This window comes from Hyperoodon ampullatus (assembly GCF_949752795.1).
Source record: "Hyperoodon ampullatus genome assembly, chromosome: 16".
Taxonomy (NCBI): domain Eukaryota; kingdom Metazoa; phylum Chordata; class Mammalia; order Artiodactyla; family Ziphiidae; genus Hyperoodon; species Hyperoodon ampullatus.
This window is the reverse complement of record NC_136929.1, coordinates 62527370-62547037: the sequence shown is the minus strand read 5'-3', so window position 1 is coordinate 62547037 and position 19668 is coordinate 62527370. Positions and strand designations below refer to the sequence as shown.

Below are 19668 nucleotides of genomic sequence, written 5' to 3'. Positions count from 1 at the left end.
ACATTAGGTGACCATAGGTGCGTGGGTTTATCTCTGGGCTTTCTATCCTGTTCCATTAATCTGTACTTCTGTTTTTGTGTCAGTACCATACTGTCTTGATTACTGTAGTAAGATTTTTCAGTACACACATGAGAAGCACACTTAATGATACATGAGAAGATGTTAGTAATATGAAATGAGAATAAGAAACCATAAGGAAAAAACCCAAGAGGAAATCTTCAGTGTAAAAGTGTAATTGTTGAAATAAAGAATCCATTCATGGGATAAAGAGTAGTTTGGGTACATGTGAAAAGCAAATTAAGAGTTGGAAGATGAGATTGAGAAACTCTCCCAGAAAATAGTAGAAAAGAATAGAGAGGGCTTCCCTGGTGGCACAGTGGTTAAGAATCCGCCTGCCAATGCAGGGGACACGGGTCGAGCCCTGGTCCAGGAAGACCCCACATGCTTCAGAGCAACTAAGCCTGTGTGCCACAACTACTGAGCCTGCACTCTAGAGCCCAAGAGCCACAACTACTGAGCCCGCGGGCCACAACTACTGAAGCCCGTGTGCCTAGAGCCCGTGCTCCGCAACAAGAGAAGCCACCAAAATGAGAAGCCCACACACCGCAACAAAGAGTAGACCCTGGTCGCCACAACTAGAGAAAGCCCACGTGCAGCAACGAAGACCCAACACAGCCAAAAATAAATTTATTAAAAAAAAAAAAAAAAGGAATATAGAGGGAGAACATACCAAAGAAAAGCCAATTGATATGGAGCATAAAATCATATCTAACATCTGGATGATAGACATCTGAGAATAAATGAGAAAAAAAGGAAAAGAAAAAGCTGAAAAAAAAAAAGGATAAATTTTCCAAAAATTAAAGAAATATCACAAAGTGATCTTTCACCTTACAAACATTTAAATGGTCTTTACTGGGCTTCCCTGGTGGCGCAGTGGTTGAGAGTCCGCCTGCCGATGCAGGGGACACGGGTTCGTGCCCCGGTTCGGGAAGATCCCACATGCCGCGGAGCGGCTGGGCCCGTAAGCCATGGCCGCTGAGCCTGCGCGTCTGGAGCCCATGCTCCGCAACGGGAGAGGCCACAACAGTGAGAAGCCCACGTACCGCAAAAAACAAAACAAAAAAAAAATGGTCTTTACTAAGGGCCAGGCATTGTGCTGATGCTTCACAAATACTACTTCAATTGGTCCTCATTACATTCCTTGAGATAGTTACTATTATTTATTTTCACCAGTTCACAGACCTTGAATATTTTTGTATTTCTAATATCCATCATGCCGATTTGTAAACCACTAATCTCACTAATAAAAATGCATTTGTGACCTTCACTGTGGTAATTAGCAACATTTCAGGTGTTGACGGAGATGTGACAACTGGAGCCCTTGTAGTGGCCGTCCCTGGAAAATAGTCACCACCCATGGACAGATCATCCTCCATTAGGGCAACCAGCACTACTAAAGGACAAGTTTAAAGGGACCATGCATACTATTACTGACATACTGCCTAACCTGTGGTACTGAAGGAAATTACAGGCATAAAACAAGGTCTTTAAATTTTGAGTTTGCTAATTTCATTTGCATACAGCTTACATTTATTATACAAGAAGGTACACGTGTTTTCCCCATTCTGTTAACCAAGGCTGAGAATTATGCTTAAAATTCAGGAAATTTGAATCTTATCACTTACTTATTTTTTTGATGCACGAACCAGGCATATAAAGAATTCTTCTTTAATCTCGGCATGGTTTGTTTTATTCTTGAATTTAATCTGCATTTAATCTAAGAAAAAGAAAAGCATGTATGCATTATATATTCGATATGTTTAAAACACATATGATATCCCCCCAATTAGAAAGTCACACATATGGATCAGCATTTCCAAAGTCTTGAATCCACAAACATAAAATCTCCAATACTGTGCAATTTTATCAATCCTGTGAAACATGCATTTTAGCTCAAGAAATAGAGAAAAACATTTTTTGTGTGTTCAATAAAATTTAAGCTCAGCTCAAGCACAGGACTTTTTAAAGATTACCCACTTGCTAGACAGGACCCAGGAAGCCAAGCAAAACCCATTTCAAACCAATTTTACATCATCATAGTGACTTATGATATTTCCATCCTGAAGTATTCTCTGCAGAATAAATGAGAGAATTGGGAAAGCTAAGAGATGTGACCCTCAGCATTTCATAGAGCGGATTTCATGGATGAAAACTGGAAATCACTGGAGAGTAACACATTGCCAAGTAGATGGCCAAGTTAACAAGCAGTAATACTACGTCCACGTGAGACAGGCAGAAATGTGCCACCGGCCCCTAAATTCCGGGCAAGGAGAGAAATTTGAAAAGAAATAGAAAACACATTTTTTTTTTTCAAAAACACACCAGTTTGGGCATAAATGTTGATTCTGAGTTTTGGGCTTGGGGCCCAGCCACCTGTGAATCCCATACCTTTGGGACATACCAGCTCATGCACAGTGGGAGTAGGAAGCCCAAAGCTTGGAGGTACCGCCTGTGTTCCAGGGGCGAGGTGGACCCGAGACCCAGGGTGGCCATGGCACAGCCGGGTTCTTGGGCCCCCTCCCTGCAAGCCCTAGACCCACTTACCTGCAGGCAAGGCTGCTTTAGCAAAGGCAGAGGCGCTGCCTCTCGGAAGGGGCTGCGGGGCAGTGGGGAGCATTTTGTGAGTCGGGTACAGCCTTTCGTAGGCGGGATCAAACTTTCCTCAAGATCCTGGCAGCTGTTCTCTCTCCCACTGCCTTTCAGGATAATGCCTTTCTCCTTCTTTCTTTTCCATTCTTTCTTATTTTTAATTTCCCCAAATCAAATCCGTTAAGTGAAATCTCGGCCCAGTTCCTGGCCAGCCACAAAGTTACCGCTAGTTGGTCCTACATCGGCCTAGTGCCCCCTCCCCCTCCAGGTCCCATGTCCCATGTCCCAATGCCCTGATGGTGACGGGGCTCTGCAGAGTCAGCGGGAGGGAAGAGAAGCGTTAATCAGGGCTCCGCACAGCGGAGCACAAGGCAAACCTTCCTGCCTACGGGGTCCGAAGACCCCCTTCCTGTGCCTCCTCGCCACACCCTCCAGCTGTGCCTCTAAAACGTTATACTCTTCTCACAATGTGAGGGTGACAGGGCCACAGGAGCCGACATAAACGGCAGAGGATGGGATGGGACGTCTTTGGCAGAGGCCTCCACCCTAGGTCTTTACCTGGTGCTGCTAGCAAGCCAACGCTAGAATAACAACTCCGTGTCCATAGCAACACTAAACAACAGAGTCCAGGTGGTCCGGAGATGTACCAGAGTGGGGAATACAATGAACTTGGTTCCAGGCTGCAAGGGCTTAAAAACAGACGCTGTTCTCCTTAAGGGCAGGGGTGGGGTATGAAGGTCAAAGCATCCAGGATAATCATCCCAGGGCGGACTGTCTCCCCTGTTACTTTTTCTTTTGCATCTAATGGAGGGGATGCTTGTTACATATTCTCATTCTAAAAAAGGTTACATTGAGCGTTTGGCTTCCCCTATGGGCTGGAGAGAATGACCAGAGGGCTGAATATTTTCTGGCTAATATTAACTTTAAGTAAAAGAAGCAAGGTTGATACAGGAATGAGGAGGAAACAAAATCATTTTACTCAAGGTATCAATTCCTAGGATTGAGAAGAAACAATCAAGTATTAGTTGTAAATTAAAAACAGACCAATTTTCCTGAGTAAATCTGAAAGGTGTAAACTAATACCAAACAAATGAAAACAAATATGGAAAAAAACGTTTTTAAATTTCAACTTTTTTTTTTTTTTTGGCCGCACCGCGGCTTGCAGGATCTTAGTTCCCTGACCAGGGATTGAACCCCAGCCACGACACTGAAGCGCTGAGTCCCAACCACTGGACCATCGGGGAATTCCCCCAAAAAAGTTTTTAAAACATAAGTGAAACATTAGAATTTTTGTATGGAAATTACAATATAAAAATTACCCCCAAAAGAGGAATAAAATACCAGTTGCACATCTCTGTTGGTACATGTGATGAAGCTGAATCAATGGTCACTTGAAGACATGGAAAAAAGATTAAAGCCATATTTACTTAGTATTATGTCTGTAAAGCACTTGGCAAGTTACAGAAATGAATAAAACATGGTCACTGACTTCAGTGTCAGGTTGATGACCTCAAGGCCAGACCATTCTGAAATATGCCCAGAGCATCCTACTTTCTGTGAGGAAGACCTGCCCTCAAGAAACCTAGTTTACCAGAGCCTTATCTGACCTTGGGGAAGGGCGGTAAGATAACCCCAGCCCCCTCCAGCCTTCCTGTCTCAGATAAGAGGACGGAAAAAAGACTCAGAAACTCTTCAGAAGAGCACAGCCCTTGTTTCTTTATCTGTTTTACATTTTTGTTGAGAACTGGACTTCTAATATAATGTAAATAGAAATCAGATTTTTCCCTTTCTCCAGGGTCTACTGTTGTTTTTTGTTTGTTAAGTGACCTTTCTGAACTCTATTCTGTGTACAGCATGACTACTGAAGTCAGCTTGCTCAGCATAATGGTCAGCCATTGATTACAGAGTCCCTCAGGTGCCCGGAACCGCCGAATCGCCCAGTGGTTACCATTCAAGACAGAGACAATGGCTTCTGGCCCCATCTTGCCTCTCTCCCTCGGCTCCTTGTGCTCGGGCCTCTGGCACCAGCTCTTCCCCTCTCTGCCGTCCACCCCTCCTCTATACCCTCACGTCTCCCACACTAACTCTCCTGGCTAACTTCCCTTTTCCTCGTAAACTCTCCCCCCTCCCGTTTTCCTCTCAACTTTTCAGAACCTGTCCCTTTAAAATTAAGCCTACTGAGGATCCAGAGACTAAACCCTTCATTTCTTCTAGTCTCTGAGCTAAAGCTGAACTTGGAGCCATCGTCACAGATTTTTCCCAAAGTAACGGAAGAGCCTCACAGACTTGCTGAGGAATTTAATATTGATACTCAACTTATCAGCCTGCTTTCTCTGACTTGTAGCAGCTAGTCCATATGCTGGTCGGCAAAGGCCAGCCCCAACACTGAATAAAGACTGCTAATTGGGAAAACCCTAAAAGGTACCGAGAAATACAACTGGAAAAGCCTTACCGAACCAGGTTTCTTTGCCCAACACGCAGCAAGCCACCAAATGCTGAGACGCCGAAGTTTGTAGCAGCGAAGGGGTTTACTCACAAGGCAGCCAAGCGAGAAGACAGGAGAACAAGTCTGAAATCCACCTCCTCAACGGCCCGGGAGCTAGGGGTATTTATGGGATAAAACTAAGGCGTGGGGAACACGGGGAAAGCTAACTGGAGATAAGCAAAACGTGAGGTGATCTTCTTTCTGCGGAGATACACCTAACCTACCGGCTTCTTCCCAGTACGCATGCTCAGAATACTGGTATTATCACGCTCTGATGACGTTTCCTGCCTTCCGATGTCACAAGGTCACCGAGCATGCTCAGCTGGAGGGTCGGTGGTCTGAACCGGTCTTAACCAGCTGGAGCTCAAACTGGACACAGCTGACTCCAAGCTCCTGAAAAACAACTCAGGCAAACCTCTTATTGTTTAGGCTACTCGAGGACCTGCACGTTTTTGTAAAAACAATTAAAGGGAACTTGATCATTACAGGTGTAATGGATCTAACGGATGATTACCTTCACTTTCAAAACCAGCCTGCTAATTTATATGATCAGGCTCAACGATCGCTAGGTGGCTTCATAGGGCAATTTCTAGGGCTTTTCCAAAGCCTGTTGATTGGAACACAATTCAGCCTTGCACACAAAAATCTGATGAGCCTGTTCATGAGTATTACGGTCAATTTCAGATTATTTTAAATGAAAATTCTGATCTTCCTTCACATGTTGATTCCACTCAGGTAGCTTTTAACTCTATATTTATTTACAGGCTAAACCAGGACCTTTTCCTTCTAGTAAAAAGGACCAGGATGAAATGGGAAACTATGTCCACTCCAAATTTAGTTAATCTAGCTCTCTTGAATGCTAGATGAGTCACCTAAAAGGAAGACCACCAAAATTCTTAATCTTCAACTCCAGCAATTGAAAAGCAAAACCCTCCTCGTTTCTGTTATTATTGCAGAGACACTGGAAAAGAGACTTGGAAATGTAAGCTCTTCAGGCACCTGCAGCCCTCTAACCAGCCTTTGAACAGGCTCTCAATTCTCAATGAGGGAGCTCTGAGGAACTACAGGGGCTTTTCCCAATCCTCTCTCTAACTGGCTTGGAGAAACATTTCTCCAGATTGGGGCTGAATCTCTGCCAGTCCTAACTGACATCACATTCACACTCTTGGTTATCAACTCCACTACTATAAAGTAGCCCCTGCCTTGGAGTACTAGAACAGTTCAAACAGTAGGGACCTCTAATGAAACCCAAGATGCTTCTGTCTCTGAACCTATTTCCTTTTGTTTAGGCCCTTTGAGAGACACACACCCTTTTCTCCTTAGTTCCTTCACCCCTAGAGTATCATGCCAGAATTTCCTTCTCTCAGAAGGAGGGAATAATTCTTTTTTTTTTTTTTTCTTTTTTGGCCACACTGTGGCTGGTGGGATCTGAGTTCCCCGACCAGGGATCAAACCCAGGTCCACGGCAGGGAAAGCCCGAGTCTTAACCACAGGACCACCAGGGAATTCTGGGGGGAAAAATTCTAGAATTTAACAGTAGGCGTCAAAGCAGCCAATCAGATGAATTAAATGACCCTGTGACGTATTTTATTTGCTCTGTCTACAGCTGATCCTGGAAACACTAATCATTTGTCCCTATTGAATCAGCCACCACCCTCCTTACAGGCAAAATCTCCACTGATATTGACAAAATTCACAGTGCACCTCCCATGAAGATTCAGATAGACCCCTCAAAACCACTTCCCAGAATTAATCAAGAGCGTAGAAGTAAAGAAGCCCTTCAAGGCATAAAGCCCATAATAGAAGATTACAGGCTCAAGGTCTCATTATCCCTTTTACTAATGCCTGTAATACTCCTATTGCCCCTGTGAGGAAACCTAAGGGTGAGGGTGGGGGTTTGTCTAGGACTTCTGAACAAGAAACAACATTGTTATCCCTAAACACCCTGTTGTTCTTTTTTTTGCGGTACACGGGCTTCTCACTGCTGTGGCCTCTCCCGTTGCGGAGCAAAGGCTCTGGACGCGCAGGCTCAGCGGCCATGGCTCACGGGCCCAGCCACTCAGCGGCATGTGGGATCTTCCCGGACCGGGGCACGAACTTCCGTCCCCTGCATCGGGAGGCGGACTCTCACCCACTGCGCCACCAGGGAAGCCCCACGCTGTTCTTCTTAACCCTCATATGTTGCTAACATCCATTCCTACAGGAAGCACATTCTTTACTGAAATTGATTTATGCAGTGCATTCTTTAGTATTCCAGTTGATGAAACTAGCCAATACCTTTTCCCCCTCACTTGGGAAGAAAAAATAATTCACCTGCACAGTAATATTTCAGAGTTTACTGAGACTTCTACTTACTTCTTACACATCCTGAAGGCTGATCTTGATGATAAAAAATTCCCTAGAGGTTCCACTTTGTTGTAATATGTGGATGATCTGCTTCTCTGCTCTCCTTCTCAAGCCCCTTCACAGGAAGATAGCAGCCACCTGCTAAAGCTTTTAGCCTTAAAGGGACATAAGGTCAGCAAGGAAAATTACAGTGTGCCCAAACCCACTTTAGATATTTAGGGCATCTACTATCAGAACAAGGGCTACACCCAGATCCAGATAGATTTCATGATGTCCTAAGTTTCCTCAAACCCCAAACTAAAAGCACCAAAGCTAGTTGGTTATTGCTAAAATTAGATTCCGAATTTCCTTCTTATAGCCTAACCTCTTTAGTATGTTTGATTAAATAATAACAACCCTGACCCAATTTTATGGGAAAAACCACATAACATAGCATTTAAGGCGTTATAGGAGAGTTTGATGAACCCATCTGCCCTTGGGCACCCCAATGATCAGATTGCCTTTGTCCTTTTTTGTATAAGAAAAGTAATGCAATGCCCTTGGGGTACTCACTCAAAAACACAGGGCCCACCATTCACCCATAGGCTATGATAGCCAGCAACTGGACCCTGTGACACTGGGATACCCCCTCTTGCCTTACAGCCACTGCCCTTTTGGTTAAGACCACTGAGAATATCATTGTGGGATCCCCTTTAACCACTTTTGCACCTCATGCAGTAAAAGCCCTCCTGAATTCTCATCATACTCAACATTTCTCAGTCAGTCACTCACTTCCTATGAAGTCCTTTCATTAACTCTCCTCACATGACCCTTTTACATTGTAGTAAACTTAACCCTGCTGCTGTTCTCCCCTCCGTCCCCGACACAGTCCCTCCTGACTGCTTAATGCTGATGGATCACCTCCTGACTCCTCGTGATGATCTGCAGGCAATTCCTTTGGGTAACACTGACTTCTCATGGCTCACTGATGGCTCTTATTTAAATGGTGACAATGGCAAATATTGTGCTGAGTATGCTAGTGCAACTCCTTCTGATATTGTTGAGGCAGCACACTTACCTATGGCTACTTTGACCCAAGAGGCTGAACTATATGCTCTTACACAGGCCTGCACTTTAGCCAAGAGCAAAACTGCCAATATTTATACTGATAGTAAATATGCTTTCAGAACAGCTCGTGATTTCAGAATGTCGTGTAAGCAATGTGACTTCCTTAACTCCAGTGCAAATAAAAGCCCCCTATGTTTAGGCATTATTGGGTACAATAATTTTACTTGCTTGCTTTAGCTATCATTAAGATTCCAGGGCCTTCTAAACTTGACTTTCTGGAAGCTAAAGGAAATCATCTTACTGACATGACTGCAAGGCATGCTGTCCTTAAAGCAACCAACAGCAGTCAAACCTCTGTCATGATCAAAAGGGATATTTCCACAAATGATAACTTAGAAAAACTGGCTAGAGAAGCCCAAAAATCGGCCTCAGAAAAGGAAAAACAAGAGTGGAAATTCAACAACTGTTAGTTTGATAAAAAGAGAAAGTTCTGGTTTGGACCAAATAACAACCCAGTCCTGCGAGATACTCTAAAATTCCCACCCCTCACCACAGTTCATGCTTTAAACCATTGGTCTACTGACAAAATGATAGCCTTCATGAATCAATATTGGCGGGGAAACATTAACAAGACCACAAAAATGCCTAAGTCAGTTGTCCCACTTGTCCTAAATGTAACTCACAGAAGCCTGTTTGTACTGCTCCTGGGCATTTGAAACTGCCCAATGGACGCTTTGGGATCTGGCAAACGGTTTCCATACAACTTCCTCTGTCTCATGCATATAAATATGTTTTAGTCACGGTCTGCATGTTTTCACACTGGACTGAAGACATGCTACTGCCTCTTCTGTGGCTAAAGTCCTTCTGGAAAAGGTTATTCCTATCTGGGGAACTCCTCAAACTTCATAGTGATCGAGGAACCCATTTTACTTGTCAGATACTTCAACAAGTCTGTGCTATTTGGCCAGGTTTAAAACACTGTCTCTGCACTTGCCGTCCTCAATCCTCTGGTTTAGTCAAAAGCACTAATGACATCATTAAGACTCAATTGGCAAAACCTGAGTCTTGGAGAGGCCCTCCAAACATCTTGGCCACAAGCATTGCTGTTGATCCTTGTCAACCTTAGATTCACCCCTACTGGAACTCATAAACTCTCACCCTTTGAAATAGTCACAGGATGCCCAATGCACTGGCTCTTGCCTCTTTTGACCCACAAAAGGAGAGATACACCAATATTACAAAGGCCTAATTGCTTCTATTAAAAATAACCATGTTTTGGTAGAGCCATCTTTTCACAGTGCACTCTTGGGAGATGAAGATCTCGAGCGTCACAACTTATAAGCTGGAGATTTCTTGAATTGGAAAAGATACTTCCAGAAAGACTCCATTTAACCTCTCTGAAAAGGCTCCTATCAGGTACTACTAACCAATCCTTGTGCCACCAGACTCTTCGGTATAGACTCTTAGATTCACATGACACACCTAAAGAAAGCACCAACCCCCAACTGGACCTGTACATCATCTGGTGACCTGGAAGTAAAGATATCCAAACCAGGGCTGTTGGAAGTTTGTCACGAAACCTTTGATGATGATGTAATGCTTCAGAGGCTGTCCAATGTCTATAATCTTGATAACATATAACCTTTAGATTACAAGTGCTTGAGGGAGATGCAAGAGGGAGGGGATATGGGGACATATGTCTACATATAGCTGATTCACTTTGTTATACAGCAGAAACTAATACAACATTGCAAAGCAATTAAACTCCAATAAAGATGTAAAAAACATGATACAATAAAAAAAATCTATCAATAAAAAAAATAAATTAAAGAAAAAAGTGCTTGAGAGCACTCTCTCCCATCCCTCCTTGTTACTCCAGTGTAACCTCAGTAGGTTTCCAATCTGTACACTTTCTCTCCCACATGAGACACTACCCCCAGGAAAGGTCCTTCCTGGCACTGAGGGATAAAAAGCCACTGAAACTGGAAAACCTGACTCTTGATCAGTGATGCTTTCAGAGAAAGAGCTTGATCAAAAGGGGAAAAGGTAAAGAATTAATAAACAGAAACCTCAATTAAATAGTCAGGAGACCAGAAGGGGGCGCTCTCATGCCCAATAAGAAGAAGAAAGACCTCCTTTCCTTTCCTGGCAAGGACTCAACCAGTGAAAAGCATGGATTTTTTTTTTTTTTCCTCACTACAGCCCTCCCAGCTTCCATTTCTACTCTACAAAAAGTGATCTTTCCCTTGCTGTGTGGGAACTTGCAAATGGCTCGCCATGGTTGCAGACCCTGAATTGCACATTTCTGCTGACCCCAAATAAACCCATTTTTGCTCGAGAAATAGCTGGCAGTCTATTTTAGGTCAACACCGGGATTGCAGGATGTTGGTTTTCAAGGCTCCTATGGAGCTGAGGAGGGTGTGACTAGGAATAGGGCAAGTTAGAGGACCCCAAAGCTCACCGTTCTCATCAAAATTCAGCCTATGTTCTTGAATAAATGCTCTGCAGATTGCTGTAAGACTTTGGTTAGTTTCCAGAGTTCTGAAAAAGTTGATTCTGAGCATTTTTGCCAGTGTTCTTTTGCTTTTATGAAGGGAAGAATTTTTGGAGGTCTCTGCCAGTTTTACTGATATTACTTCCAAATGTACTTTTAAATACATTGCTAAATTCACAAGAAAGTAAGGGAAGTACTAAATCATCACACACACACACACTCACACACTTTAGCACTGAAACTAAAGTGATAAACCAACACAGAAACAAGGAATGCCCTGGAAGTTTGCCAAAAATGAAAATCTAGAGCTTTGTTGGTCAACCTTGTGGCTCACTGGAGTGGTAGATAGGAGCTGGGGAAAACAATAGGCTAACCATAATGCTTTGAAAAAACAAAAAAGCTGTGAAATAAGATGTCAAGAGAGGACTTTGAAAAGCTCTGACATATTCCTGGGAATATAGAGTTTTGTTGGTTAACCAAGTAACAGGATCTGAACCTGACAAAGTGTGCAGCTCAATGAGACCTACACATAAATCCAGGCACTCAAACTGGCTATATATTTCGTTGAAAAGATAAACTTGGAAAAATCTATAGGGGTGGCAGAGTGAACCAGCAAGCAAATCAGTCTGTCTCTGCTGGCACTGGATTTAAAAACATTAATAATTTTAATTTTGATAATCTTCCCCAGTGTTTTGTAATCAACTGTACTCTCATGCTGAAATTTGAATTTACGCCACATTCAAAAATAGAACTACAATATGATCCAGAAATTCCACTCCTGGGTGTATATCCAAAGAAGACCAAAAAAAAAGAAGAAAAAAACAACCACTAACTCAAAAAGATACATGCATCCCAATGTCCATAGGAGCATTATTTATAATAGCCAAGATATGGAAGCATCCTAAGTGTCCCTCAACAGATGAATGGAGAGAGAAGATATGGCACATATATACAATGGAATACTACTCAGCCATAAAAGAAAAAAAATGGAATTTTGCCATTTGCAGCAACATGGATGGACTTGGAGAATATTATGCTTAGTGAAACAAGTCAGACAGAGAAAGACAAATATTATGTGATATCACTTATATGTGGAATCTAAAACATAAAACAAACTGGTGAACATAACACAAAAGAAATAGACCCACAGATATAGAGAACAAACTAGTGGTTACCAGTGGGGAGAAAGAAGTGGGGAGGGGCAATGAGAGGTACATACTACTATGTATAAAATGAATAAGCTACAAGGATATATTGTACAACACAGGGAATATAACCCATATTTTATAATAATTATAAATGGAGTATAACCTTTAAAAATTGAATCACTATGTTGTACACCTGAAACTCCTATAATATTGTATACCAACTATACCTCAATAAAAATAAAGATATATAAAAACCTTAAAAATTAAAAATTAAATAAATAAGATAAAATATTGTTGGAGGAACAGCTACCAAAACATACTAAAGTTTTAGGCTGAAGAAAATACTAGAAAACATGTTCTTAAATGCTCTTAAATCCCCATATGAAAGCATTGTAATTCATTTACTTCTTTTTTATGCTACCAGGCATTCTCCACTTCGTCATATTCAATGTTCTTTTATTAGCATAATAACCTTACTATAATTATGCATATGTACTTATTTATAACAAACTACGTTTGTTAAAATATCACTGAAAGTTTTTTTAAGTTTTAAAAAAGTTTTTATTGAAGCATATCATATGATAATGCTTATCATATTTATGATCAAATTTTGTTTTTATGAAAAATGAATATGCATCACACTTAGATGAGTCCAAAAGTAGAGTATACGTGAAGCTTATGTGGTAACTGTATTCATTTCTTTATTTTACTTTTTCTTTCTTTCTTCTCCCTTTTTTTTAATGCATATACTTGTATACTGGTGTTTTGTTTCTATAAGAAGAATTCTCAAAAGTGGCATTACTGGATCAAAAGTATGTGCATCTAGGGCCTCCCTGGTGGCGCAGTGGTTGGGAGTCCGCCTGCCAATGCAGGGGATACGGGTTCGTGCCCCGGTCCGGGAGGATCCCATATGCCGCGGAGCGGCTGGGCCCGTGAGCCATGGCCGCTGAGCCTGCGCATCCGGAGCCTGTGCTCCGCAACGGGAGAGGCCACAACAGTGAGAGGCCCGCATACCGCAAAAAAAAAAAAAAAAAAAAAAAAAAAAAAAAAAAAAAAAGTATGTGCATCTAAATTATGAAGCAAGCAATAAAATAAAAATCCATGACCTCACATAGAACAAAAACATTTTTAATCCTGTGGAAGCTACTGGGGGTTCTCCTCTTATTCATTCCCCTTGTCTCTCCATTGAGGTGACCATTCTTCTGAAGGTTTTTATGTTCATGACCCCCTTGCTTTTCTTTACAGTCTAGATAGATAGATAAAAGAGAGACAACAGCAGAAACTAACACAACATTGTAAAGCAATTATACTCCAATAAAGATGTTAGGAAAAAAAACAAAAAGACAGATATTTAAACAATACACTATATTGTTATAGTATTTACTTTTAAGCTTTACAAAGATGGGTATCATCGTGAAATGATACTTACTTTGAAGCACATTTTGATCACTAAAAACCACTCAATAAATATTAATTAAATTAAATTGCTGGGATTGTTTGCATAGCTTACAAAAATTTTATTCTATAACATATCTAAAATAACATTCTGTGTTAATAAATATCAGTGGCTCTTTGATTTAAAGGCCGTGAAACAAAGGACAGCTGTAAATGTTTTCCATATATCCACATTATTTTCCAGTGGCGTGACACCATTCAGATATCTAGAAATGTTATTTTGGCAAGAAAAAAGTTGCTGAACTCTAGAAAGTACAAAGTAGACACAATTGAAGGTTTTTGAACCTGGAGAAGGAAGGATCATTTTCTATAAAGGATTTTTCACAAGTGTGTTTCTCACATTCATGCATAAATAGCTTAATTGCTGTATTACCAGTTTGCTTCACTAGATGGCGATATGAGGCATAATAATTACAAATGCCTTCAAAAAAGTAAAACTAACTTATCTTGAGAAGATTGCTAGCTGTAGAGGAGAAACTATTGCCTGCAGATGTCATCTTAAAGGATATAATCTTCCATCATATGATTTGTTATGAATTGTCAGCTCCAGGGAGAAACATTTGCTTGGGGTTGATGGTGAGGAGTTTACTAGTTAAAAATAGTTCATTGGTGAACTGAGTGGACTCCTTCATTTATTCACCTGGTCATTTGTTTATTTTTTTCATTCACTGACCAAGCATTTATCAAGCACCGAGTGTGCCCAACACTGCCAGGCATCGGGGATATAGAAATAAACCCCATTGGGAACGTAGACACAATCCCAGTCCTCAAGGAGCCCACAGCCTTGGTCTAGTAGGGAAATGAGTATATACACTGGCAGTTACAATACAGTTGGAGCAGAATGATAGAATGAGTTAACCCAAGGTTCAGGGGTGGCCTCAAGAAAGAAACAGCTAGCTCTGATGGGGTAGGAAGAAATGCCTGGAATGAGTTTTAAGGGGTGAATAATTCAGAGACATTCAAAGATGGAAAGAAAACTTGAGCAATAGTCTAGACAACACTTGGTGAAGGCCCGAACCAAGTGAGTACACGTGGGGACAGAAAGGAGATGATGTGGCCTACAAGATGCACAAGAGGTAGAATATGTTGGACTCGATGGCTAAAGGATTGAGCGATCAGAGGGAAGGATGAAATTTCCTAAATCATTTAAGACAAGTCCTGCGGAGGTCAGGATAAAAGTGCAACGTGACTATCAGAAACTGAAAATAATTTTAATAAAGCACCTCTATCCATATCTTAAACTGTAGAGTGCCTCCCCACCCTTCCCCTATTCTTGAGACCTCACCTCATTCTCTGTTTACTCTGGTGTGTGAATTTGTTCTTCCTGCCAAATGAGTCAGTCTCAGATTTGTGCCGACATGTATTAAAATTCCTGTACAAGTAAGAAACTAGTGTGTCATGTCTCTTGCTCTCCCTCTTCTTCTCCCTCTCTCTCCTTCTCCTTCTCTTTCAATCTCTCTCTCCTTCACACACGCACACCCAGGGACAAGTATGTAGAAAAAAGTGTAGTGTCGTTTGTAGAAAGTTACAAATTAAAAAAATAGAATAACTATTCATATAGCAGAAAAACAACCCCACACTCATACCAAACCCCAAGAAACTGCAGCCACTACCCTTCAGTGTTCTTGAATCCTGGAATGGAACATGGGCTTTACTGCAGGTATTTACAACATGATACATATTCATCTATTTGGAATAGTTTTCTAAGTTGTTTTTTAAGTCCTATTATTTCATGCAAATGATTAGAAACCTAGAATTTTCAAGTTTCTGTTTCCAGTGTGCCTCTTAATTTCCACTGCGAACTTAGCTCTGTTTTCGGTTAACATCCATATGGGTAACTTTATCCATCCCCTAACACAGGGAGTGTCATAACACATACTCAATGAGCGTGTGAGACTCAGCCAGAAGCCGACTTGCTATGACCCTATAAATCAGCCTGGACAGCTGCTAGAGGCAATGTGAGAGAGAAAGAGAGAGAAGGAAGAGAAGCCAAAGTCGCAAAGAGCACCTTCCCCACAGGCAGAGTGGATCAAGCGCTAGAAAACTTAAAACTTCAAAATTTCTAACTTCCTTTTTTGAAATTTGTGTGTGTGTGTGTGTGTGTGTGTGTGTGTGTGTTTTATTTGTGTAGTTGTGAAGCAGGAAGAATTTAGATGTGTATATTTGAGTCTCCCAAGCTCCCTCTCCATATCTTCATCTCTATCTACATTATCCCCTTATCTACACTCCAATCCACTTCTCTGTCTTCTCAGCCTCCTGCCACCTCATGCCTGGCTCATCCCTGTGGGACAATTAAAGTGGACAGAGAAGCATCGGGAGTAACCACAAAGCGATGCTGAATGACTGGACCAAACCCAACCAGTACAAACTTCACCTACCCGTAGAGTATATTTCCAAGAAAAGTGTACAAAGGGTTCAAGTCAACAGTGTTTAAGATATAACATGAGCTGGTGGAAGGGGCATGAGAGGTTTATATCAAAAGGTCTTGGTTCAGAGGGTTCCTCAGAGAAGTGGTTGATTCTAGGGCTGGGGTAGGGAGAATCTAATCGAGCCTGGAAAGTCTTGTGTCAGAAAATACAGAATGCCCACAATGATGAGGCCTGACAAAAGGATATAGGAGTCAACCTCAAGGAGTCCCCAATGGCCAAAGGTGGAACAATTTGAGCAACAAAGTAAATAAGGATAATATGGGGTTATGATCCATAGGATTAAATAAATATCCATGAGTCCATACATATCTATATCTATGTCTATCCATCTGTCTATGACAAAATCACTACTAGGTAAACATCACAATAATAATTGCTGCAGGCAAGATCCATTGATGGAAAGTTTGAGGAAAATTAGGATATTGGCATAGTCTCACTAAATATCCACTAAGATATTCATCAGTTACAAAGGGAAAAATAGTAAGTTGACAGTGGAGAAACCTGGCCGATACCACCTTAACCAAGTGATCAAGGATAATATCAGCAGTAATAGGACATACCAACATTGTGTATTTTCTCTTATAATGCACTGAGAAAGACACTTTCCCTCTGTGTGGTTCTTGCCAAAAATATACAACCACAATCTAATCGTGGGGAAGCATCAGACAAACCCCAATTGAGAGACATTCTACAAAATACCTGGCCAGTACGCTTCAAAAGTTTCAAGGTCATGGAAGACAAAGATTGAGTAACTCTCCCAGATTGGAAGAAACTAAGGAGACATAATGATTCAATGCAATGTGAGCTTCTGGACTGGATCCCAGAATGACAGACCAAAAGATACTAAAGGGAAAATTGATGAAATTCAAATAAGGTGTGTAGTTTAATTAATAGTATTATATCAATATTAATTTTCTGGTTTTGATAACTGAACTATGGTTGTGTAATTGTTAACATAGGGGGAGTTGGATGAGGGTAGACTTGAACTGTCTATGTGCTATTTTAAATTTTTTTCTATAAATCTAAAATTATTTAAAATTTAAATGTTTTGTTTTTTTAAGAGCTTGAGTCCAATCTCAGCTACAACATTTATTAGTTCTGTGGACTTTCTGGGCCTCATTTTTCTTACTAAACAGAGAGTTAGGATGGATGATCCCTAAACCCATTCTAGAGAACTATAGAATTGCTTTCTTACCCCCAGTGCTTGACTTCCTTTACTTCCACAGACCGCATGCAGCAGATGTTGAAAGGGGGACTCTTAAAAACAGTCATGAAGTGATAATTGCAGGTAATTCACCTCTGCAGTTCAAGTTTCCAATTTGAAGCAGAATGATACAGGACTGGAGGATTGTTCCCAGCTTGTTAGGAGTCAGAAGCTGCTTCAATAGAGATCATGCCAAGAGGAAACTTACTTGCCCAAAAGTATTGCTTAAGAAAGAGAGTTTTAGTCTAGAAGAAAACACAGAAATAGAATATTAGCTGTTAAAGAGTAGTGGAATTATGAGAAGTCATTTTGTTTCAAAGTTGCCTTAATGTCACCATTTTCCTTTTAGAATTAAAAAATACATCTGCCAAAAAAAATTTTTTAATGCTTGTACTTGGATAAACATATTGTTGAAAGTTCCCACCTCTCTAATCCCAGCATCTAGGAAGAATGTCCCAGGAATGCTTTGGCAGTTAAAAAACAAATCAGCTTTGCAGTGTTCTTTTCCCCTGATATCCTCCCACACACCCACACACGCATTCCTCTTGACCACTAGGACATTCCATGTTCTCTCCTTCCAGCAGCATTCCCCCCACTTTTCTCATTCTCCCGTGGGCCCTTCATCCCTGAGGATACATGGCATCCAATTCAAGCATGAATCTGAACTCAAGGATACAACACCTCAAACTAGGAGGTATTCCCTCTTTCTTTATACTTTCCAAGTTCAGCAAGGTTTTCTTTAGTCACTGACGATCAGAAATGTCCATCTTCTTTATCTATCTACCTTTCTTTTTTTCCCAAAATTTCAAAGTTCTACTACTCATCAAGGGCCTCCCTCAATTGAACAAAAACCCAGTGTTTTTAATACTTGGTACACTTGCCCTGGTACAAGTGCCCAGCTTGGTACACTTTCTAAGTGTTATAGGAAATTGAGTTTTAAGTTTACCGGAAATTTTCTGCAATCAAATCTCTGTAGAGTGGAAATTACTCAGAAAGCGCTCTACGAGCCCATTTAGAATGATTTACGTTCAGAAGAGCTAGCACGACATTTTCATGGGTCTTCCCCTATGGAGTTTTCACAACCATGTGGCCCAAAGCACATGCTTGCAGCATTTCTCAGCCTCCTTACAGCGTTCAGGAAATTCCATGTTGGTGGTAATGGTGTCAAATCAGAGCTTATTGGGATTACATGACCCTCTGGGGCTCCACCAAGTGGTTTAACAGTAGCCATCTGCCCAAAGGTGGCTCCTTTGCGACCAGTCCTTGTTCTAGCAGGGAGTGGCTTTCATTCCTGACTGGATTTATCTGGCTATCTGAAAATTTATCCTTTCGTGTGCCAAAACAAAAATATGATTTAAACTGTTCTCTATGAAATGTTCGTGTATTTACCCTTCTTTGCCTTTAAAATAGAATATACTGCATACGAGTTAATGTTTCCGGATGAACCATATTATAAAATGTGATGCCCTACGGCTAAGGAAATGTATACCATAGTCTGATTTTGTTTCATTTATCCCAGGTTCACACTCTTTTTGGATTCTTAGGTCATACTTTTTTTTTTTTTTTTTTTTTTTTTTTGACCGTGCAATGCTGGCATGTGGGATCTTAGTTCCCTGACCAGGGATCAAACCCAGAGCTCCTGCAGTGGAAGCGCGGAGTCTTAGCCACTGAACAGTAAGGGAAGTCCCATCTTAGGTCATACTTCTAGTTTTTCTTTTTCTCCTTCCTTGTCAGGGTGTCACTATTACCAGTGTGCCTTCCAGTGTACTTTTCAGCTACTTCTGATCTGATGTAGGTGTGGGGATGAGATGTCTGGAATCATAATGCCATGGGTAAAATAAGTCTATGGATCTGGAGGGAGGCCTGATAACCTCTCACATTATTAACATACATGACATTTGAGTGTGATTCAGAAGAGGTGAAAGAAGCTAGAAAGAAAATAAAATGAAGCATTGGACTTGATTATTGAAAAGTCTCTTTGAGCAGCTAGATTACAAAAATATAAGATTGCATTGTTCTTTAATTACACTGTATTTCATACACAATAAAATGCACATATCTTCAGTGTACAGTTTGTCTTGACAAATGTGTATACCTGTGTAACCCCATTACTCAAAGCAAGATACAGAGCAGCCCCACTACCCCAGAAGTTCCTTTCCTCTCTTTCAAGCCAATGCCTCTCCCTGCCCCGCCACACCCCCCCCAAAGACAATGGTTGTTCTCATTTCTGTTGCTACAGTATTTATTTACCTGCCCTTGAACTTTTCATAAATGGAATCATACAATATATCCTCTTCTATGTCTGGCTTCTTTTGTTTAATAAAATGTTTTGGAGGTTCAAGTTGTTGCATGCACTAGTGGCTTATTCTTTTTTATTGTTGAGTAGTAGTCCATTACACAAATATAACCCA

General features: G+C 41.1%; 1 long non-coding RNA gene across 2 annotated transcripts in view; it reads right to left on the bottom strand.

Annotated features, from left to right (window-relative positions):
* Positions 1 to 13279: 13279 nt before the first annotated feature.
* LOC307065290 overlaps positions 13280 to 19668 on the bottom strand; it is a 31413-nt gene continuing 25024 nt past the window's right edge. For both annotated transcript variants that reach the window (XR_013811329.1, XR_013811330.1), the window contains 2 exons: positions 17249 to 17502; positions 13280 to 13415 (listed from right to left, as the gene is read on the bottom strand). This is a non-coding gene — a long non-coding RNA (uncharacterized lncRNA). The remainder of the gene's footprint in view (positions 13416 to 17248; positions 17503 to 19668) is intronic.